We start from the raw sequence: 24,831 nt of genomic DNA on the forward strand, positions 1-24,831 counted from the left end.
AAAAAAAAAAAAAAAAAAACAGGTGATTCAGTAAGAAAAACAGGCCAACTGAAGTATACGCGCCACTTCCCTTTACTAGCTAAATGTCATATCTCAAAGCAGATGCAAGGAGATTAAGTGCCTAGCTACCCTATCAAGGTTCGTCTCCAAAAGCAAACTTGTGGATATACTGGATCAAGGAAAAATAGCAGAACTGCTGGAAGTGCTACAGTCCCATTAGGCAAGACTAGTAAAGGCAACTCCTAAGACAGATGAGGTTGGCATGGGGAATCTCAGGCAGTGGAAAACATCCTTCCATCAGACACAAAATGAAGAATCTTTACAAAAAATAAAAAGGCTGTCTTCCTGTTAAACATAAAATTACACCTTGAAATAGAAAAGTAGATGATAGAGTTCATGATACTAGATGGGACAGAGAAAAACATTAATTTGATATGATATTGAGTACTGAAAGTTTTATTAACACAAAGCTATAGTTAATGGCTGGCAGTTGGTGACCACCAGAGTACTGAATGCTTTTGTACATAACCATCATATAAGCCTCAGAAAAGCAGACCAAAACTATATCCTAGCCTTTCCTGTCTAACACAAAGGATGCAGTAGATGCACTGCAAGTGTCCTTCATCTGGGGCTTCCCTAAAACGCAAATATATCCACATGTTTAGGGAAGTGCCTTTGTCAAACTGCTATTTTATTTATCAAGTCGTTACTCAGGGAATTAGTATGTGCTTATTTATCTGCACAGACTAAAGCAGCATGAGGAAAGGCAGCTCCTCAGTAGGAATTCCAAGCTGCAGGAAAGAGCAGCTTGTGCTGCGACTTGGGAAAAAAAGTACTACCACATCCAAAAGGATCACAAGCTTATCGTTCTATCCTCAGTTATCTGTGCAATGCAAACACAGCAGCATCAATACCAAACTGTCACCATCTGGGTTCACACACATCAGACTACTGGGGGGGTAGGTGAGGCTCCAATGCAAGATTTTTGGACAACGATTAAGGGGTCACTTGAGATAAAAAAAGTTATCTGATTTGATGTCTTCATTTTGGGAACTACTAAAGAGCACCACCCTCCACAGCAAGACAATTATGTCCAAGGGTGTGAGTGGCTCATTCGAAGTCTGAGACGGACTCAGTCTCATGAAGTTTAATCCTCCCTAATAGAGTTGTTTCAGAGATTGTAGTCTGATCCATCCCTTTCAGCAGGTGTTCTCTTTGCTACCCTTCTCTTCTCCTAGGTTATCAGAGTTCCCATGCTGGCATACTGAAGTCCAAGAAAACCTGGCATACGTGTAGATAAGTAGTTTAATTTTTATTTAGTAAAGAAAACAAAACATCACGTTATATGTTTCCAACAGTACTCTTGCCCTTTCTGTTGCATATAGAATAATTAAGGAAAACTTACATGAACATAAACCAGGGACTGCTTTAACATGGCACTACAAACTCCAAGCACACACATTGTCTCATAGCACTGAAATTATGCAGGTGACATTCTGAGAAGTTTGATCATTAAATACAATATCTGTATTGTGTTTAATACAAATAACTGCTTCACCAAACAATAATGACTTGAACCACAACAGTACTAGTAACCTTCATGAACAACAGTAGTATTGTATTGTCCTGGGGTATTAACAATAGTATAGCTGAAACTGCACCTAGAATTTCCAGTTTAGGGAAACAATCTACAAGTTCTCCATCTCTTTGGAGAAGTATGTTTCCCAATGATTATCACTATTATTTGGACAGTAATTACATTTGCTATGGATACCTGTGAGGGGATGATTAATTTGAAGTTTGTTTTGGCTATTTTAAAATGGGACATGAAGTAAATGTTTTCTCATGCTGAACACGCACTAGGGAGTTCTCTTTCATGGGAAAAGCAATATTTCAAAGGACAAATGCGACTGCGGAGAGATCTCAGATGGATTGCAGAGAGGCCCTGTCCAGACCCACTCCATTCTACCTTAAAGCCCCAACCTGACTAAAGTCTCCAGGTACCTGCTCAGCTTCCCTACCCCAATGCAAATAATTTATGAGGAACAATAACTGAAAGATGACCTTATAGCTGTTTAGCAAGTGTTCTTGAAGACATTTCATTTACTTCACTAGAGCAGGGACTGAAGACATCTCTTACAACTACCCTTATTGTATGGGGGAGGCAAGCAGGGCAGATTTTTAGGGTGTAACAAATCCCAAATCATTTTTTTGACTGGCCAGCCTGAGGAATTCTTGTACTTTGGCATTTGACATTAAGCAGCTACAGCCACAGAACCTCCAAAGAGACAAAATCATTTCAGCTTTTGGAATCACTGCTACTTTGAAAGATCAATATCGAAATAGGATCTACGGTTTTCTTCTGCAGTTTGAAAGGGTTAAGCTTTCTCCTGGAAAATAAAATCCTCTATCAGGAAAATGGTAAGCAGTACCTAAATGGAGGGGTACCAGCTATAAGTTCTAAACTCATCTCAGCATTCAAAACCAGCAGGCTGAGAAAGAACGCTAGGCAGGATGGTCTTGAGAGAGACACTCGAGTGTCAGGGCAGCAAAGACACTGCTCTGATGGTAAGCACCAAGTCAAATTTTTGTATCAGGCTATTCTAGATAAAGCATTTTTAACACAGAAAATCCAACAATAAATATGTATATGGACAATTAGTCAACATGCAGCCATTAACAGTTTCAATTCAAGTGTTTTCCAGTTACGAGTGAAATTAAAATAGCATTGGGTTTAGAGGCCTACACTAGGAGAACTACCCAGATATGAAGGCTCAAATAGGCAATAAAAAATTTAGTATCCCACTTATATTGTAGGGCCCACACACCTACAGGATCCATATAATTTGCATCTGCTGCTGATAGTGGCCTTTTCAGTTTAGGTATCTAGTTTAAGGATCAGTAGACAATTAACAATTGATAACCAGCTCAAATAGCTCACTTGATATCTGTCTCTGAGGCATATTCCCACACTGTTGGTGTCTCAGTTCACTCTCTCAGCTACACCGAACAATAACTCCAAATCAAAACAGAGGCAGCTGCATTAACAATGTCAATAAGAAAACAGCTTCAGTGCTGCCTTAATAAAAAAACTCCAGCATTTATTTTCTAGACTTCCTTTAACATTGAAATTCTCTAATGTGTTCTTAGAAAGAAATTATTAAAAGTAGATAATAATGCTCCATAATGCTTGTGAAATACTGCTTAAATGGATTTTAATAATTGAGAAGGGAAAAATTTTATCATTGTGCACTGGAACCTTGTCAGGATGAAGTGTCAGTGAGTTGAAATTTCTTTTACTTTGCCATTTTATTCTCATTTCTGTAGGATTAGAGTGAGTTCTGGCCCTTTCATTTCTTCTAATGAAATCACTAAATTATCTAATGGGTTCTTAAATTCATCAAGGAAAAAATACAAGATAAGAAAGAGCTTGGTTAAAAGAAATGAAAAAAAGAGACACAGACAGACAGGATGCAGGCTGTCCAAGGCAGGCTGCTACAAAATTACACAGGACAAAAAACAAAAGGCAAAGTGTTCGTGAGTCACAGTCACAAACTAGAAACTAGTCTGTATTGTGCACAAAGTGGCTTCAAGACAATGGCATCTCCTACGGATACCTCTTCCTTCTTACTCCTACTTGATGGGATCAGTGTTCCTCAGTCATTTGAACTACATAGATAACATCTGTGTAATCTCAGGGCCATGTTCTAAGAGAAAAGGTTTAAGAACCAGTACTCCCAATTGTAAACTGTAAAACACGTGAAGTGTCCCCTGCTGTATAATTTCTTCCCCTTCTCCTATCAACATTTTCATGTTTGTCAATATGTGCATTTTCAGTCTTTCTGGTTTTTACATCCTTCTGGGATGTTGCCAGTTTCTATATCAGAATTTTCTCTTGGAAGATTCAAATAGGATCGTATTACAGATTTTTGGACTAGTAGGGTTATGGATCCAACCCTACCAGTTGCAAAGCAGAGGCTTGCATCTGTATTTGGTAGAGCCATAGCCAGTTTAAACACAGATAAGAGAATCAAAATGCAAGCGATATTGATGTCAGTGGTCATGAAGAACAAAAAATGCAATCGAAAAATACAACCTGGTCTGACTTGGAATTCCACTAAACACATACCATTTGCATCCTCCATTCATTTTCCCTTCTGCAAGCCACACACATTTTCCTATGCATCCTTCTATTTCATGAGGCAAGAATCATCCCTTTTAGAAAGAAAAAAATGCTTGGATTACCCAGGCCTTACTGACCTTCCTTCATGAACAAACAATGAGCTTTTCCAGAACTGTGAGAGAAATTCATTGTACACAATGAATGTGTTGCTTTGTTGTCAGACAAAAAATCCAATGCAGTATCAAAGCACATTGTTCTATGCTACTTTCACTTATCACACTCTCTAAATCTTGCACTTGTGGAAGGAGAAATCAACCATCTAGGCAGAAGACACTGAAGATCCATCATATACATCTCAAAAATTACACAAAAATAGACTACATATAGCACATTTCCCTCGCTGAAGATTTAACAGATTTAATTTAATTTAGATTTAATCCCAATGGAAATCCATTTGTTTTCCCCTTTTAGCTTGGGTGCTTTGAAACAAAACAACTCTGATCCTTTCTGGTCTTTTTCTAGTTGAATAAAGGCAGGGAGGCATTAAAACTTCAGTACCACTTTCAGTCAGTCAAACGGTTTCAAAACAAGAAACCAGTTTTTCATAGAAGTTAATATCTGTCATTAAAGTGTTCCTTTTCTGTTTTCAAAATATTTTCAGGCAATAATGGATTTCCCCTTCAATATTTCTTTGAACGTCTATAGAACTGTCAAATCTGGCACAACAAAAATCTCAAGTCACATACACTATTCCCCAAAAAACATCAGAAAACAAATTATATTTGCAGCTTCCTGATACTGGATAAGAATAAAGCAAAATACAGTAGAAAACAGAGATGGGGCTGCCTCTGTCATTACTGAGCTTCATATTTCCTAATATAAATGAAGCTGATCATTTATTGTACCACTTTTTTTTTCCCCCAGAGAGGTCAGAAAAATATATTTGTTGAAGCAAACTTTACACATAGTTGCAAAGAAAACTTCTGCTGGAAATATTTCTCAATTTCAAATTAGAATTGGGGTAGAGACCGATACCACTGTCTCTAAAATAACAAATAGGTTATCGGAAGAAGTTGAGGTAATCAGCCACAAACTACTGAAAAAGAAAGGAGCGCTCAGCTCAACACATCAGGTTATGTGGAAATATGCCAGCTGTTAGTAACTGAGAAAGATGACAGACAGAATACATAGTTTCAATGAGTTCATAAAGGGCCACCCTGGCTGCAGTGAACAGACCATACGGGAGCACCTTCCAAGGCAACCTCCTACCAGTTCCTGTACTGGAGGCATTTATTTTGAGGAGTGAGATGTCTTTTCCCAACTTTCTTCCTTTCAAAGGAACAATGGTTAAGCATATAGAGCAGAAGAATGAACTAATACTTACATTGCTTTTCCTCCTTATCAATTCAGAACTTTGGAAAGGAGTTGGGGGGTTGCAGGGGGAAGAAATGAAGAAATAACCATCCTGTTCTACCAGAACCCCATGTTGCTGTTTTTCCCAAGAGGCACACAATCACACCACACCTTCCCGAGAGGCGCACACACACCACAATCTTAGTCTATACTTAGTGCTTTAATTACAAATGTCAGTCAAATGATTAGACAGTAATCCAACTGTATTGCTGAGTATCAGGATGGATCAGCTTCTAGGAGAATTTATCTTGTAGTTCATAGACATTATTCAGTACTTGACATGTTTTACTGCTGATAAATTAGTACTGTTGATGTATACTAGCGTGACGTGCCATGCTTCATAAAACTGTTCTGTTCCATAATTATATGGTTGTGACATACACCGTGGTAAAAAAACTAGATAATTTGGTATCAGTAAATCATTTGCAAAGTATTTAAAACCAATACTATGATAAAAAGTGTTTCTTCAAGTTGCAGGGACAAAGCACAATATTCTATACCTAACATTTCTTCATCCTATGAACTATTTTTGGATTGTGCAGATTTTAGCTATAGTATGGATGAGGGAGGAATAGGAGAATGTACTGAAATCAGATTGATTAGTAAATCAAATTAGCTTAGAATTACAGACAGCATGTATTCTACCACGCATATGAAATCCTATCTCTTCGTTACTCCTAGCCAATACCAACTTTTACAAGGAAAAACATGGCGCTCTTCTTTACTACCTTTATTTGCAGTCTTCTTCCTCTTTTCCTATCCATTCGGTCCTGTACAGTGTCTATACCTATATATATATACCTATATACCTATACTTGGGATCTCCTTTCTTCCTCATGAAGAGATCTGAGCCTTGTGAGTATTGACTGCCTTCAGATCACTCAGTTTTGTTACTTAGTACACCTCCATACTGAAGGCAAACAGCTGTCTTTTTCAACATGTAATCGAGCCCTTCTCTAAGCACTACATACAGACATTAGGACATATGTTAAAAGTGAACATGGTTTCTCTGGTGAGTATTTGATTGTCATGGCTTTGAAGCTCTGTTGAAGAAAGTTATTAAAGCTTCTCAGATCAGTTGTGCCAATACCACAAGTCATTTCCAAATACACTTCTCCAAGATGTAAAAATATAACCAAGAAATATGTTCAGCAAATGTGCTTTCCAGGCACATTAAGAGCCAAAGCTGCTCACTTTTAATGAAAGAACACAACCACCAACTAATGCAAAGCAAGCTGTTTACTACTCCTTTCTTTGTATCAATTTGCACAGTCAAATTTTGTATTCAACATAGCTATTCTTCTGAGTTACAAAAGCCTCAGTGCTGGTTCTACTAAACATGGTCCGTAAAGAATAAATCTTGGGTTTTGACCCCTACGTGCTTTTACTGAGTTCACATAGAGATGATTTGCCAATGCTGTTTATCAAACTATGGATACAGCTGAGAACTACTCAATTCCCCATTACATAGCTGCTGCTATACAAGCAGTAGTGCAAGTGTTAGTGGAGATTATGGCTAGGAATTCTTCACAGATGCAACACTAAGCACACCTGAGCTGAACTAAATTAATACTTGTACTGCAACAGCAGCACTAGAAAACAGTTCTGTATATTCCATTGTAGATACGCCCTCCATTTGATAAGTATAAAAAGATAAAAACAAATTACCTTGGGGAAAGAATCACAGAAAAATAAAGGAATCCTTTACAGCTCTAGTAATTTGAGAATTCAAGAAAATTGAAGCCAATCCTGTCTTAAACTGATGTGACAAGAAGATTCAACACCAATCAAGAGAGACAACCCAAACTTCTGCACAAATTGATATCATTGCATCACATCAGTCTCACAATCCCTCAACAAATGCTACAGCGAAGACAGACAATTTCTAATTTCTAATCAAAGCATGTGACCAGAAGCACAACCAACATCTGTTTAGGGTGTCAGATCAAATACTATGAGGCTACCTTGCATCAGAACTGTTAAGACACAGAATATTTTTGTTTTTTAAACCATGCCTTCCAAAAATATTCCATACTTGCATGTATGGTTGCTTGTTTTTAATGTGTGATGCCAAGAAGATTACCCTTTTCCTTACAGAACTGTAAAACATCCATGTTAATTCCATTCTTAGTGTTTTTCAAAACACCTGCCCAGTTGCCATTTGCTCTACTATGTATTAAGTTATCTATAATATAATATGTATATAGACAGATAAGTACTTATGTACGGAGAATTATTTATATAGTCTCTTGTGTAATGTATGTATTCCCCTGTCCGAGGGGTGGAAAAAAGTTAAAGTGGCAAGATGTTATTTTTAACTACCTAGCTAACTTCTCTTCCTGCCAAACTCAATTCCACTTGCGTTAAGCCAGAACAGATTGGCCCCTAGAAATGTAGCTACCATGGAGTAGCTCTAAACCATGTTTTCTGTGCAGCGCTAACAGCATTGTGAGTATTCGGGTCTTTGTTGCTATTCCATTGCCTGAAAAGATCACGTACACAAACATACAAGGACAGCATTGGTTATGTGCATGTTAGGGCATTACTTGTTTAATAGAGAGAAAACTTGATAGGATGCTATTGTTTTCCACCGTCACAGGCTATTTAACTTTCATCTGGACCCTGTGTACAAGGAGTGGGAAGTTTGGAAATGTTATGCCTCCACAGGACGGTACAGCAGCATTAGCATTGCAATGAAAGCATTTTTTGAGCACTGCATCTGCTGTTACTAGAATGAGAGTACTAGTAAGATACAAGCCTATGAGCCATGCTATTAAAAATAATCACCCAAGAAGGTATCAATAAACCAAATAGGAAAGTTTTAGAAGAAAAGGTTACCCTGATGAAGTATTCTGTATTTTTGCAACTTGATCATACGGCTGCAACCCTCTAATTCTTGTAAACGGACTAGGCCAGTTTATTGTAATGCCTCAGATAACATAAGTTTTTATTTAAAGTTGAAATGAAAAGAATACATTACTCAGAGCCCTGCTTTTCTACAAGTTATTGTGCTGTAATTTGCTATCATTTGCATTTTAAGATACCTTCTAGAATCCAGTAATAGTGCTTTGTTAAGATACATAATAACAAAGGTGAAGAAATGCTTCTGACTATTTTAGAGTTCAAATTTTACTTATTAAAAGTAATACTGCTCATGTAATTACCTGGAAAACAATTTCTATTTAATTACTACCTTGTGACTTCACACATCCTTAATACTACATATTTGTGATGACTGCTGATATAATTAATTTATGCATTAATCACTGACATGGTTGCATTTAACTATTTCTGCAGTTTTGACCTACCCCAAACACCTACATTGGATTCTAGCCAACTTTATGATTTCACACACACACAAAATGCTTTTTCACAAAGGCAGGCCAAAGGCTGGAGAGAATAGCCTAACAAATACTAAATGCTGATACTCTGCCTTAGACCCCATCTATTATTTATATTATTATTTATGCAGACTTCCACCATTCCCACAGCCAGCCTTTCTATGCATTGGAAGTGATTCCATTGCTGGTGTATACTTCTCTGTAAGGAATGATGGAAAGGTCTCATGTATATGCAAATATGTCAAAAAACCAGAAGGACTGTGCACTATAAAAACTTAACTGTAAATTAATAAATGTAACCATAGCTGTCAACAACTTTCTTTTTTTCCTGTCTCATTCAACTATCATTCACTATTTTGAGTCTAGCAGCACTATTTTCAGCATTTTTGATGCACAGATATTACATGTTACACTGTCTAGTGACTACTACAAATGCAGAAAGTGATCTATGGGTTGTTCCAGGCAGAAATAGAACTGTTGGAAAGTAAATAGTGTCACGTAGTCAAAAGTGATTTGTCTGAGAAAGAAGGTGAATACTTACAAAAAACTATTGGATTTTTTCCACTATATTTGAAATATCTCCACTTTCCTATTCTTGTTACTAAGCTCTAGAAGATTTTGTTTCGTTATTTCTGTAATTTTTTAAAAGACTTTAAGACAATGAGCATTTTAAAATCAACTTTCAAGTTTTCTGAATACTATTAAATCCACCAATAAAAGAAATGTTGCCTTCACTTCATAATTCCCTGGAGGAAAAAAATAAATAAATAAAATAAAAAGCTACTGTGAGACCTTGAGAGGACTGACCTACAGCCTGCTGCAGTGCTGTAAGCAATCATGCTATTCAAGCTGTTCAAATCAGGCAATTCCTGCTGTGACAGCAGTTCCAGGGTTCCATGCATGACTGAACTTTCAGAATGAATTTTTATTTTTTAAATATGGACCATTTGGAAACAACTAGAACTTGAGTCAAGAATTCAATATGCATCATTTTTTACTATCCTACACATGACCAGCCATGCTTGGAACAAAAGTGCAGCCATATCTATAATTTGCTATCAACTTGACTAATATTGTCTTTACAATAACTATGGAAATACTAAAGCAGCTTTCTGGGTCCTAAATTAAGGTGAAGATCTCAGAAGCTTAACAGCTCACATCAGAGGAAAAGAAGGCATCTTTCAATAGCCCCACCTGGGATCATATAGCGGTCTCACAAAGGGGGACTTAACATATTCCATCTTAACCTATTCTCTTCCTCCACCCCCCAATCAGTAATAAAATACATACCTCAGATACGGTCCAGGCTTATTCCCTTGGAAGCTAATTGTGGAATAGTGATACTCATACAGGTTGATTTTGTAGGACCATAATATAATATAGCATGGACACGTGCCAGAGCTACAACAAAACTCTGAAAGTGTGAGCAGAATAGGGCACAGCTGGAAACAAAACCTAATTCACCCAAACATTTGGATATCCAGCTGTCACTAAAACCAATGAAAATCATGGCTATGATTCAATTCGGCATCCTTATGCTATTTTAGGAGATTATACCTGACCTTAAGATATCACTCCAGAAAAGCATCTTTCTCTTCTAGGTCTTGTGTCATTTGCCAGCCCTACATTAATGTCTTGAATATCCTGGGGAATCTCAAATTGTAGTAGATGCCTGTTTTTAAGCACTCAATCACAGTACTGGTACCTTTTTAAAAGGAAAATCTCTTGATATTTTTAATCACTTTGTGAATCTGGATCTTATTATCTGCCTGTTGTGCATGGGGGGTTGTTTGTTTTGTTTTTGTTTTTTTCTCCAAAGAGTCTTTTTTGCTCTATGTAGCAGCATGATCAAGCTATGTGCTTCTTTTATGTCTGCAATAACCTTCTCTTCAGGCAATCTTCCCAAAGTTTCTTGCAAATCTCATTTAGTTCCCAGTTCTTTCTTAGAACAGTTGAAATTCCAAAGGTTATCCTTAACCACTGTGGACTACAGTAACTAAAATGTGATCTAAAAATTTGTCCAATGTTCTCACACCCAACCTTTCTTTCTCAAGCAAAGGTTTTGGCATTTAAACCAGAAATCAACTGTTTGACATGGCACAGGAATACAATGGCTAGTAGAGGATAACACGAGTTAGTTTTGTGCTAAAGTCCTTACAGTAAGCAAAACCAGCAAAGCTACAGCTGTCCTAACAGTCACACTCCTGCTGATACAGTAAACAAGATCTGCAATTTCACCAAGCAACTTGTTCCAAAAGACAGCTACATTTGCCTAAGTTTTTAACAGCACCAGTATTGTTTTGCAACTGCTAAACTGAGTTAACTCTGTCACCCTGCTCCAGCAACAGAATTCTGGTTGCAGACTATCAGGTTCACTGAAGTTAAATGCTCTAGACAGCTATGATTATAGAAATAAACTAAAAGACACTGTTGCTCAGTCATTTTTCAATTTTTTTTTTGGTTGAATACATAGGAATATTTATTTTGATCAATAAAACCATGAAGTCTAGTATCAGACCAAAGACACATAGCTATCATGCACAGAATCCTGACCTGTACTTTGGATTTTGGCTGATCATTTAATCATGGATAGTGATCATCAATTATATGTTACTCATTAAAATATCACCTTCCATCTCATGTACAGTATGTTCTCTATACACTAATTCCTATGCCCTAATGTAAGTGGGGCAGATATTGCAAACTTACCTAGTTTTCTGTTGGATACACTTTTCTGTATTGGGTAAGTTGAAACAGTTCTGCTTTTACAATGATAAATGATCTAGAGAATTTTCTTCCTCTTTGTTCCCCCCCCCCCCCCCACTCTCAAACACTCAAGGAAAAATATAAATTTACAAATGAAAGCTATGCAGTTCATCTCAAAAAATAAAAATGCCTTCATACAGCTCACCTCTCTGAAGTACCACATCACTAAACTCCATAGTTTCATACCCTCTGGATATTTTCTTCATTAGTTCCCTGTTAATGTATCTTCATTATAATTAAGCTAAATAAGTGGCTTGCTTAGTGGAGAAAACTGCAGACAAACCTACGCTCCCTATTAGGAAGGGCCCTTCTTTTTTCTCCCAAGACCAAGAGTGCAGCAGCAGCCTTTTACAGTAGCCCATCACATATAAGAAACCACCTCTGGAATCTTGTCATTTTTGCTCCACTGGATCTGCAATGTCAATGATCTGGAAATAGTACGGAAGAACATAGGCAGGCCCTACTTACATAGCTTGCCTTGGGCTAAGAGCATGCGCTAAGTCAGTTCTGGCAGCTCAACTGAATGGATTAACTCATTAAGCTGCAGTTTATATGCCCTTGAGTCCTGTCATGATGCTTCCTGCTCTATACAAAGTGTGGATTACAAGTCCCCCTTTATTCACGCAGAGGAAAAGAGGCTGGTTATTCAGCCCCCCACCCACTGTGTTGCGCCTCTGAAGCCCGGCTTGCCTTGGTAAGGCTCTGGTAAACAGTGACAACAAGAATAACACTCAAATAGTGGCAGATGAGGCCTAGCTTCACTCAGCGTTATTCTGATACTTAATGCACGTTTAAAAACAGCTTTGGGCCCCAGCAAGAGTCTCTACCTTTTAAAAACAGACTTTGAGCACATTTTCAGGCAAGACAAAAACACATCAGATGGTCTTTGCACAGACAAAGAAAGCTAGAAGTTCGTTTTCATTCCTGATTAATTGCCAATAGATTTCTGCCTCTTTCCTTTTCATGTTTTTCAGTCAAGCTTAAGACCCATAAAGGGTTTTTTTTTTTTTGCAGCACATCTGGACTCACAGGAGCCTATTAAGCCTTTCCTGGCCACTGTGGGCCTTCAATAGAGTGTATATCCCTCAACAGGCTTTGTTCATATTTTCTGATAGTAATAGGATGCTAAGAAATTGTTTTTACAACCTAACTAGTGTTTTCTTTTTCCATGGGAACAAAACAAAAAAATGAAAGGTGTGTCGTTCAGAACACTGAATATTTAAAGTACATCTTGTCCTACTTGTCCTACTAGATGCAAGCGTCCTGCTCATGAGATCAGTACAACAACTCTTCGCCTCAATTTACGATCTTCAGTAAGCATTTGCATAGAAGAGTCAAAGAAGTTGTTTTCAGTGCACTGTAACATGTTGCCTTCATTATTTCATTAGGGAGGATTTCCGTTTTGTCCTTTATAGAAAGGTAAAGGGACATAGCAACTATATATCTTACTTGTTCTTGTCAAAATATGTAAACCTTTATTTCTTCTTAAAAGCACGTTGCATGGCACTTCATAAAAAAACAGTAGACAGTAGTCAAGTTGTCTGAGCTGATTAGCTATGCAATAATATCTCTTGTTATTCTAAGCCCTAATTTACTGACTTTAAATGATATTCATGATTTGGAAGACTCCTCACAAAATCTAGATCTATTCCCAGATTGGTACTTCTACTTCAAACTTTCTATCCCAAGCCTTTTGGTCTCTTAACAGGTATACAGGCAAGCTGTCAAACTTTGTCCTACATATATATGTATTACCTTAAGTACGAAGACACCAGGTTATAAAGACTTCACAAGAAATCTAACTTGTTGTGAAGAAACAGGAGGGAATTTTTTTTTAAGCTTGCTTAACATTAATATTATCTTAAAATTTAACATTTTATAGTTGCCCTATTCTGCAAACGATCTCTACTGTATGTGTCCTCCCCTGTTGCATCTAGGGTATTTGAAACAACAATTTTGGAATCTATTTTTAGAAAGTTTTGCCACCGTCATAACAGTCCTGTTGAAAGTATGAATGACATGGGGTTTTATAGGAGACTAGAAATAGAGCACCTGATTTTCTGGTGCTGCAATGCCATGCACTTGTGGGAAGTTTCTTAGCAGAATACAAGGAACTTCCCTCAGTGCCCTGGAGAAGGGTAAGCAGTGGGAGAGCAGAAGCATCCTGAACTCCTCCTGTTACTTCAGGGCCCAGAAGGTCATGTGAACTTACTCACCCATGAACCTCTGAGTCCAGATATTCTAAAAGATGGACTCTTCCTTAACAGATACAGTATCTATGGGTCCATCTTCTTAGCTGCTTCCCACCCCTACAGAGTTAACCAAGAAGTACTTAAATAATCTTTAAAAATATCCTTTAAGCATATGCTGTAGAGTTTCACAGGTCTGTGGCTCTGGCCTTGTATTTAACACCCTTCTCTTTCTCTCTCATCCTTCGCTGCCAAAATCAACTTTTCATTTCCGTCTAGAACAAAAGTATTTGCATCCAATTTGAAAACCACTACAGTAAAACCAAGTAAGCAGATAGTAAATATTTTGCAAGAAGAGAAATTTGTTGTAATAAAAAAGGACTCAAAGCATCTGGACAAAGTTTGCTTGAAGAAAGCTTCTCTCAACAAAAATTTCCCATTGCATAGCTAACAAGCCACCACTACAGAAGTGGCCATTGGTTTAAACTGCTGGCTTCCCTCCCCCCCACACACACACATCGTTTACTTCATCTTACACCAGTGACTCCCTGGGGAACCAAGACAAAAGACTCTGCTATAATTTAAGGTGTTTAATCCCACTGTTCTGGTTGCTCATCCTTTTATTTTCTAACTGAGCAGAAATTGAGGAAACTGTTCAATACCTGTCCACATTCACCTTAGTTTGGAAGTCATCTTCAGGGCTGTTAGTTCACAGCTGTTCTGTGGAACAATCTTTTAGATCAGCTGAACGATATATCATTAATACATCTCTAAGAAAAAATAATTTTTTAAAAGTGTCTTTTCTGCCATAATTTTGCAACAAGATAGTGCTATATGCTCTACCTTCTAAGAGGGGACAGGAGCACCTGCAGTCTTGAATCTGTGGAAGTGGTGGGATTTTTTTTTGAAATGAACAGGCAAAATAAATTTTTTAAATTTCCCAAATTTGTAGCAAGTAACAGAGAAGTCTACTACATGAGAAGCAATGTGAGCATGAAACCAGGCACCCAGGGCAGCATACCACAATACTCTTTATACAGAGAATTGCACTAATGAAAACTAAACAATAGCCTTCATTATCTACAAACAGCCTAGCTGAATAGCGCCTTCTGGGTGGTTTTGTAATCCTAACAATAATACCCATTATTTCCCAATGGAGATGAATGAAACTTCACCTTTCCTTTATTAATTACATTCATATTTAGTCCTATTGGCATCATCGTAAAACATATTTGGAAGAACTAATATGATTAAGAAAAATTACAAGAATATTGGCAAAAACAACCCAGAAAGTTTCATTTACTTCAGTTCTCTGCATGAGCCTTTTAATGAAATGATAACCACTATAAAACAAATAAAATCAAAACTGAAAAAGATGAATTTGAAAGATTTTAAAACTGAAAAAAATCTGCATGGACTCTGACTTTAAAAAACAAGTCACAAGCATTCCTAGGGTGCTCTCAACCTTGCCTTTAGGAAAAAAACACAGTATGTTATGTACACTATTTGGATGCTGTCATAAATCAGAGCAGCAAGCCTATTAATTATATTAATAATGCAATGCCAAGAGATTAAGGATTTAAACAATGGATTTTTATTTCATAGTATCATTACTTGCCACTCTTAAAGCCACATCTTTTAGACCTCAATGATGTAAATGCCAATATTTGCTTTATGTTTATAGGTATACTCAGACATGTTTTCTTTACTTAATAGCCTTTCATTTAACAGGTATAAACAACACACAGTCATTCTATACAGCCATAGCTAGGCTGAAGTCAAGGGTTCTCAAAGTCCTGCTTTGGAGAAGCAGTACTATGTAAATGGAAAGTGAGCTTTTAATAGCTCATATGGCTAGTTAATGAGTGACATTACAGTAAGTGCTGTTTGTAAAACCTTGAAAAAGGTAATTTCCTGATATCTAATATGGAGCTCACTGAGTTTAATGATACAGTGGGATCAGAGACAGGGAAGAGATGCAATAAAAAGCTTTTGACCTAATCTAAAAACATCAAATAAAAAAATTCAAAGCAATAAAAACAGTATAAATGGGCTGTTTTTGGAATTCCATTTCCACGGAGAACAGGTTGGCTCATTCAATTCTTACAATTGTTCTTTAAAGCGGGCTGGACAGCGCACACAGTTAATATTAACAGGAAGAACAGTTGGAATTCTCACTGGAAGTCAGTGAAAGAGAAAGTTTACACAGCTCCATACATAAAGGGAACTAAGAAGTTATTTGCATTACCCTGACATCAGTCCTCTTCATCAACAAGAATTTCAGATTTGTTCATGAGATAATTATCACCAAAAAGTTTCTCTGTAAATACACATAATTCCAAAGTAACTTGGAAAAAGACTTTGCAATGACTAAAATACAAAACATATGGAAAAGCATAAACAAAATTGCATATTGATTTTGAACTAGATCAGAACTAGATTGCTGAATGGGCCCAGTAGCACTCTGAAGCTCCCACTTGGTCAAAAAAAGTGAGCAGCCCGGTTTTCCATAGATCCCAGGTATCTTTGGATGTATTTAAATTGTGGAGCAGGTTTATCACTGCTCTTGACAAAACTTGCAGTTCTGCTCTAATTTTTCAGTTCTGTCCTCTCCAACTTCTTCCCTGTTCCTGTGCCATGATCAGCCCTCAGCAGGAGCAAGGTGCTATGCAGGGCTGGTGTGCCCACCAGGCTTGTCCTGATGTACACGCAGGGCGCAGCTGGAGCGTGGCCTTGTGGTCAGAACACTGCAATATGGCTTCAGGATTCCCACTGCAGCCCTGGCTGCTCAGAGTTTTGGGGATTCTGCCCTTCAAAGATGAAGAGGCCAGACTATACATCTCTGCAAACTGCGTGCTCACACACAGGTTCAGAGGGGTAGGATCATTTAACCAGAAGTTCCTAGCTCTAGTCCTATTTTAAGTATGCATAATGGCTCTCCAAGCCATGCCTGCTTACACTACTGCATCAGGTTAGCATGACAATGTGAGAATGTCAGATGTGAAAGAGCACCTGGGACAGCACCAAAGTACCCTCCAAAGGCATTAAAGTGTGACTAATTTGGTCCTGCAACGTTTCAGCTCTTGAATCATTAACATGTTGAAGAAAGCAAGCTACTACAAGGTCAGATAGGCTTGGCTCTGTACAGCTGTGTTAAAGCACAAAGTCATCTTTTCCTCAAAGCACTCAGGTACAGATAGTTTTCCTAATATCACAAAAGATTATCATTGTCTGTCTTGGATTAAATGAAAATATCTGATCACAATCCTGATGCAGACTTTTTTTTCCAATATGGTAAAAACAGACTACTGCTTAACTATGTAGTTCAATACAGAAAGTCTGAGATATAGTATTAAGTTCTTTCTCAGTCAAAAGAACTTGAACTCTGGATTTTTAGTTTTGGTCACCTTATATTTAAACAAATAAATGCAAGATAGGAGAAATAAACAAAGAATATGGAGCCGCTGCATAGCTAGAACTATCTGCTAACATTGAAAACAGATGTTAAAAAGGTCAGTTTGATGATCCGGGGATCTTTTTTTGACAAGATTCACTATTCGATGTGCAGATGACAAGGCAATATCTATATTCAACTGGAACCCTTTTGCATTTTTCCCCCAAGAGCTTTCCTGAATGACACTGCAAAATTGACTGCACTCCTTCCCAAACCAGCTAGGAGTGACATTTAAAGATAGTTTACCTCAAAGACAGCTGGATAAAACCATCTTCTTTCTGGGAAGAAGTAAGTGTTTTTAAAGGCACACATATGAGGCAGAAAAAGATAAGTAATTTGAATGAGGTGACAAAAAAATCTGGCAAAGAATCTAGATCTCGAGTTCTGACCCGTATCCTTTCAAACTTAAATTACGAATTCACCGATTTTACTGAATTTTAAATAACACAAAGACAATGTACACACAAGTACATGGAATTAACAATACAAATTATACATGAGAATGTAGCTTTTTAATCAGAAATTCATTAAGACTTTCCTAAATAATGACTGCAATGAAGTAATACAATAGATATGTACAATTCTATTGTGAAATGGTTCCAAAAATAATTTTAGAAACTGCTCAGCATTGTATTTTGTAAACTACAGTTTTACAGAGAAGTGAACCAAAAAGCCAATACAAAACCAGTAAGGTTAATTCAGTGTTGTGAACAAGGCACTTAGGACACACAGGATTTCAGTTTCACCTGAAAAACCCCCAATACAGATTACGTACTTCTCTTACAAGAGATTGTAATGACTAAGCAAATGGCAGCATGCTGAGTGGTCAGTCTCTGCTACAGCTAGCCTGATTTATCACATTACTCTAATTACCCTCACTTGCTCATTGTTAGGATCACTTTTCTGTTGTGGAAACTTCAGGCAGCCTCAAACTTGGCAATCTTTAATAACTAGGCAAGTACTAACTCTGCACACAATTAGCCTTCCAAGTCCAAAGTGTTTTTTTTGTTTTTGTTTTTTTTATTGTTGTTGTTTTTAATACTTGTAGTAAAGCACAGCATCAATGAAAATACACCAGGAATACCTAATGCTAGGGATTCTTATCCACCTTATTCTCCTGTTAGTTTCTGATGAATGAAACCATGTTGCCTTGCAGAGCTTTTGTAGACATCTCACAGACCATCATCTGTTTTCAGATTTCTCTTATACTAGCAAGGGTAGAAGTTTTACAGACTGAATTCCATAATAATCTCAGTAGTTAAAATCTCTGCTCATTTACATCCTTGCAGCCCAGTAATTTCAAGGTTGTGGTTACCTAGTGTTTTGCTTCTACTTAGGAACCAGATTCACCTAGCTGCTTTGGGCTGTTGTGGTGAGACAAAGCAGCTTTTTACCTGAATCCTCTACCCGGCTAAAATGAATCTGTAACTACTTTGTTTCACAAGAGCAAAAGACGACAGGTAGGGAGAACAGCTTGATTTGCCCTGAACTTATTTTCTACCATCAGTTATACTTCTGAGGCTCCATTTGATGAAGGCAAGTGCTGTTATAGATGCCATGTGTCTCAGTATGATTTATAGTGCTGAACATTTTGTTCTGTAATGTCCTCATTATACATGTATGTTCAATGTACAGCATTTTTTAAGATACCTTAACAGGCAAGATGTGCATTAATGACAATTTATATTTATAAGCATGTGATAAGGTGTAGCCAGCAACAAGGCTTAGCATGCTTCTGATCTGTGGTTTAGCATTTACAGACGTTGAGTAAGCAGGAAGATCTGTAGCTAATCAATCAGTGGAATAGCACAGATTTAACTGAGAACAGAGTTTGACCCGATACATGCAATGAAATACAGTCCAAGAGTAATATTATCTGACTCAAAGTATGTTAAGTCTTACAGTAAGAGGACAGTGCATGCATATTCTGAACTAGAATTCAGGTAGTGCTCTCCAAAATACAATGCTTTCTGGAACACACCACTCCATCTGAGGTCCACAGTCCACTTTTTTTGTTTGTTTGTTTTGTTTAAAAGGTGCATCTCAGACAACAGAGAGCAACCAACATCCTGAGTCAAGGCAGGCAAGGAAATTCTTATTTTTCCCCAGGGAAAAGGTACTGGGAAGTAATATTTTTTGAAAACCTCCCACATCTCTTTCCAGATTACTTAAAGCATCAGAGCTGTATCATAACAATTTGTGACATTTATATACATTTTTCATTTTGCTACATAACCTACCCTCCCTTCCCCCCAAAAAAACCACTTTTTTGATGGAATATGCACTTGTTATTAAGCTTCCTTTTTCCTAAGTAGACATGCAAAGAATAAATATTGAGTCTCTAGCTCCTCCTACTCTCCAAACTCTTGTAATACTTCGTCACACATACAAATGATTTCCAAAGTATACTTGTGAATTCAGTGGTCCACATATAAGCAAAAGATAATGTCTCCTAAACTGATGCTGCTTTAGCTAGACTGACATCTAGTTAAGTGTACTTACATTTACAGGTGTGTCTGGAGGAGAACTCGGCCCAGACACTGTAAATAGATTAAGATGGCATTGACTGCCAAGGAAAATTTTAGGCTCTGATAAGTTACAGTGATTTTTGCCTAACAGTAAGCAAGTCAAGCATGAAGATTTAGAAGGGAATTATCTATAGTAAGCATGTGTTACTACAGCATTAATAAGAAAAACAGAAATATCTGTACAGCTCTTCCTTGGGCTTCAGTTTCCCTATACAGATGACTGGCAGATCCGATTGACTGGAGAGTTATTTAACACGCATAGAAAGCTGCGAGGTACCCAATGCCTCATATCCATCGAGTATTTACAGAAAATCTGAATGCTCAGCATGGGTCACTTCACATGCTTGTTACTGTAAGATTCTTTACACAGTATCATATATCAACAACCAGTTTCTTCCCTGCCAAGTCTAAGAGGTAATACTATTAAAAAAACTATGAATTATAAGCAGGAAATTCATCCCTGTGCAGAGAACCAGCATTAAGCCTGTATTTAAGACCTACTTAGCTCCTCTTGTTATCTCACTTACAGAGACTAAGTCACTATTAATCGCATGTTTCCATGCTTAAATTCTCATCCTAGTTTCACTAGAATGTTTCAGGGAGAAGGGGAGAGAAAGATAGAGTGCTTGGGTCTGGATCCGTCTCTCAGGTAAGAATATGTACCTATATATGTACGTATATATGTATAGATGTATTTAGATATATAAAACAAACATATATACAACAAGGTATTATATTTATAATATGCTTATAAATATAATGTATATGATTTCCAACTGACAGAGATCCTAAATAAAAAGAAATCAAAATGCAACAAAAAGCGGGGAAGAAGAGTAAAAAAAGACAAAAAGGAGAAGGCAAAGCAGCACAGCATATAATAAAAAGAGAAAATTATATAGGAATGGAAAAACCAAAAGACATGGACAATGGTTAGGGTTAGGCATGTTCTGATAGGTTTCTACAAATATTTTCATCATTTATATCAAGATAGACAACTCTGAAGTGCTTCTGAAAAAGAATGTGAAACATGAAAATCTCTCTATATGTACACACACACACGTATGCATTTCATTCCGAAGACATGGGGTCCATAAGATCACAGACCTACAACTTGCATGGAGAATTACATGCTCAAAACACCGTGCAATGTACAATATATACTATAATATCAGTGAATCCATTTCAGTGCTCTGTTCCTGAAATGGCTGCAAGTCCCAAATTGCTGGAGTCCCAAAAAACTTATCTAGATCATCCTGTCCAAAATCATTAGACTGATTCTAGTAACATCCTTAAAACAACACTTGCGTTCTCCCTTTAGTAATCACTAGGCACTTCTGAGGTAGTGCATCATTTAGTTAACAGCCTAGGTGGAGCAAGATATGCAGATACTTGTACAAAGAACCATGCCAACCAAAGACTGGCACAATAAATTATTATAGGAATTCTGTTGCTGTAGCTGTGACTGCCTAGGAATATAAGGGAGGAAAGGCTTGTAGGGAGAGGTAATACCATCTATTGGGCAAACTTTTGGGCATGCAACCATGGAAGATCCAATAAAAGGTCACCTATATAAGTTAATATTCATATAGACTGCAAAATACTAAGATTAGTAAAATACTATGCAAGATGACTGAACATGCAAAAAAAAAATCTCTCTTAACTAGAAGCTTTTTAAATGGGGCCACATGTGAGTTTAGCCCTGTAAATAAAGGGAAGGATTAATCTATGTCCTGTCTTTCATTACAGTAAATCTACAGCGCTGTTCATTCCAGTTCAGAAGTTACACACAAGTGTTTTGCAAGTTCACAAGTTACACAATTTGCATAAAATGATACACAAGAATTGTGCAGAATCTTGGATCTTTGATGCAGTATTCTCAGTGGGGATGCAGAAACAGTAGGGGCCGAAACTACTGCAGGAGCTCTGCGACTGCGAAAATATCTCCTAACTCTCTGCTTTCTTGCTTGGGGCACAAGAAATTATGTTTTCAGTGCATTATTTGGAAGTCATTTCTGAGGCACTCAAGTTTATTCTTTTATGAATGGAAACATGTAGCTATACTGCATAATGACTCTCTCTCTAAGATCCATGAATGTTCTTCTGTATCAGTCTGAACAAACCATCACTAAAACAAGTCACATTTGGGAAATTCTTCACCAATGAGCCTGTTAGCTTTTAAAAGCTATCAGATCAGTGGATAGCCACACTTCCCCCCGCCACTGAGTTATAGCAGAATTGGAGTCATGGTAAATTCCAACATCCTTCCCTTCTAATGGGAAGGTAAGCAGCTCTATAGAAGAGAAAGAAAAAGAAAAAAAAACAACAACAAGACTTATTTTCTCAGCTATTCCACAAAACAAGCCAAAAAATAGACAAACAAAAAGAAAGCATCAATAGAATTATGACTGTGAAACTAGGTTATTCACCAGCCACCACACTTTGGCACAAGCATTAGTCAGGTATTGCAAGCACTCCCTCAGAGATGAGAATCAACGCAGCCAAAATAAGAAATTGCACAAAGTGAATTGACTGACTTGCAAGCACACAGAACTGAAGAAAGCAATCTTTATTCCACCTCCACTTCTGTTAGCACAGAAGCAGCAGGTAACTTAGTAGCACTATGTCCTAATGGATGATTGTAAATCACAACCCTCTTAAACCTTAAATGAATGACTTGCATTTTTATATATAGTCTTTGGCCTGGTCACAATCTACAGCCACATGGCATGCTAGCTAGTACAAATAATTCTACTTTACTAGGTAGTTTGTCTGTGTTTTTGAAGTTTTTTTTGCCCCTCCTCTTATGGCTGTTGTTGGGAATGAAGAGTAGGATGCCACTACGGCTCCTTGATTTCCAGGACTAATCCGTATTGCTGCAGGCCCCCAAATCAGATGGATTGGCTGGAAACCGATCAGGTAAATACAATCTCTAAAATCCAAGGGATTAGACTACTCCAGAGATGTCAGAGTCTTGATTGTAGCTTCCTGTCCCATACAGTTGGCATATAAATAAATCATTTCTGCAGAACATTATTTGGCATTACAATGCTATATAACACTGGCCTTCAGACAACTTTTAAAAACAGTATTGTATCCTCCAATCTTCAGCAGTAATTTATTATAACAGTGCCACAATTTACCAAATGCTTCATCTACCAGATATTGCAATTTTGGAATGGGAATTGGTATCATTTTTTGGCAAGATTCATGTGCTTAAGTTTTACTTGCACTGTTCCTGCCTCAGCAAAGTACTGGTTATAATGCACTTCCACACTGGGTATTTGGTTATGGTGCTTTTGTCTTCCCTGTGTTTCAGCCGGTAGATTTTCATTCTGTGTTTCCTTTCATGGCATATATTGTCATGATAGCAAATGCGGTAGGATGTAATTTCTATTGCCAATTCCATCATGCAAATAGTAGCGACAGTATGTGTTGCATACACAAAAGACAGATGTTTACAGGAAAACAACAGCTACCCCACTTTTTGTAGTACCAGCTGAGATACACACGCTGTTTCACCTTCATTATCAAACCTATCCCCTCTCTACAGTTCAAACAATTGGACCTTTCCTGCTCAGGTCTGTTATTGAAATTGTCTGTTTAAAAATGTCTTGGCTCTGGTGAGTGTAATTCTTTCCTGAAGAGGTAAATCACAACAAATTCTATTTCTTGGAGTTGTAGGTGATATTTTCTGAGCCAAAGTAAATTTCCTGGATAGCTGTAGTTTCTGGAAAACATTAGTGATCAAGAACCATACTCTGAAGCCTCTCCAAAGACGTGTGCTTGGCAGACCATTACTGAAAGGACATGGCAACTAACGTAAGAGTATTCTGACCAAATTTTGTTGCAGAAGTCCAGGAAAAGAGAAGCTATGTTATGTTATGCACTACCTCTCTACAATATGCACAATAAATATGCTATATAAAGTCATCAACATTTCAACAGACCTTTATGGCAATCCTTTAACCAGAGCTATTGCAGCAGTGAAAAGCTTTAATGCCCTTCTTGGGAAGTGTATGTGATGCTGTCTACTGTCAATCTGTATCTGACAGTGACAAATCCTCCATACTGGACAGAGCCCATGTGTGTCCAGATTCATAATGAAATCTTAACTTAATAGCTATCCAAAGACCTGTTGACTGGCTGGATTAGATTGGTGCCATACTGCAATGGAAATATATCTATCTGCTTATTTGTTAATACTGCTGTTAAGTTTGCTCAAACTGTAGCAAAGCTATATGGGTAGAGCTTTGAGGTAACAGAAGCCAACATCAGAATGCAAGGAAAAGCCTATATATGGGAAGATTTGCCAGAGATGTTTAGAGATATTCAGAAGTTTTAGTGTAAAATAGATTTTCATTGAAAAGTGCTAACTCACTTTAAACAAATTGTTTTAAGGTAATGTATAGTTTTTTTTTTTTTTTTTTTTTTTTAAAAACAACTTCTTTTGAGACCTAGAATGAGTGGAAATTTGTCTGACTGTTCAAAGGGTAAACTGAGCACATTTTCATTCACATTTACACTCAAAGTCTGGGACCAGAAGGCTACCACAGAGGCAACAACTTGGAAAAGGAGCCTTGAGGATCCTAGACCAAGAGTCATTGTCTGTTTTCTTACACACATACACTCTTTTCTAAAATCCCACATAAGTCAAGCAATGTTAATGACCAATAATGCAAGAGTTAGTGAAAGTCCCCTTTACTGCACTTAGAATACTTAGTGATCTAATAAAACATGTAACATCATTTTGAAGGAGTCAAGTCTATTATTATGCAGAGTAGGAGCACTTCTACACCAATGACTATTTACTTGTGCTAGGCACCATCCTCACTAGCTTGCCACGCAAGATATAGGAGTATTGCTATCTGTAAACGCGTGCATCTAAGTAAACACAGGGCACTTTTGTGAACATCTCATTCCTGACACACTCAAGAAACAGGTGGCAATGTCTTCTAGCTTTTTGCACTATTTTCACAACTCCACAGACACAGTTTATCAACGTAAGCTGTAGCCATAC

This window comes from Dromaius novaehollandiae, chromosome 4 (genome assembly GCF_036370855.1).
Source record: "Dromaius novaehollandiae isolate bDroNov1 chromosome 4, bDroNov1.hap1, whole genome shotgun sequence".
NCBI classification, from domain to species: Eukaryota; Metazoa; Chordata; class Aves; order Casuariiformes; family Dromaiidae; genus Dromaius; species Dromaius novaehollandiae.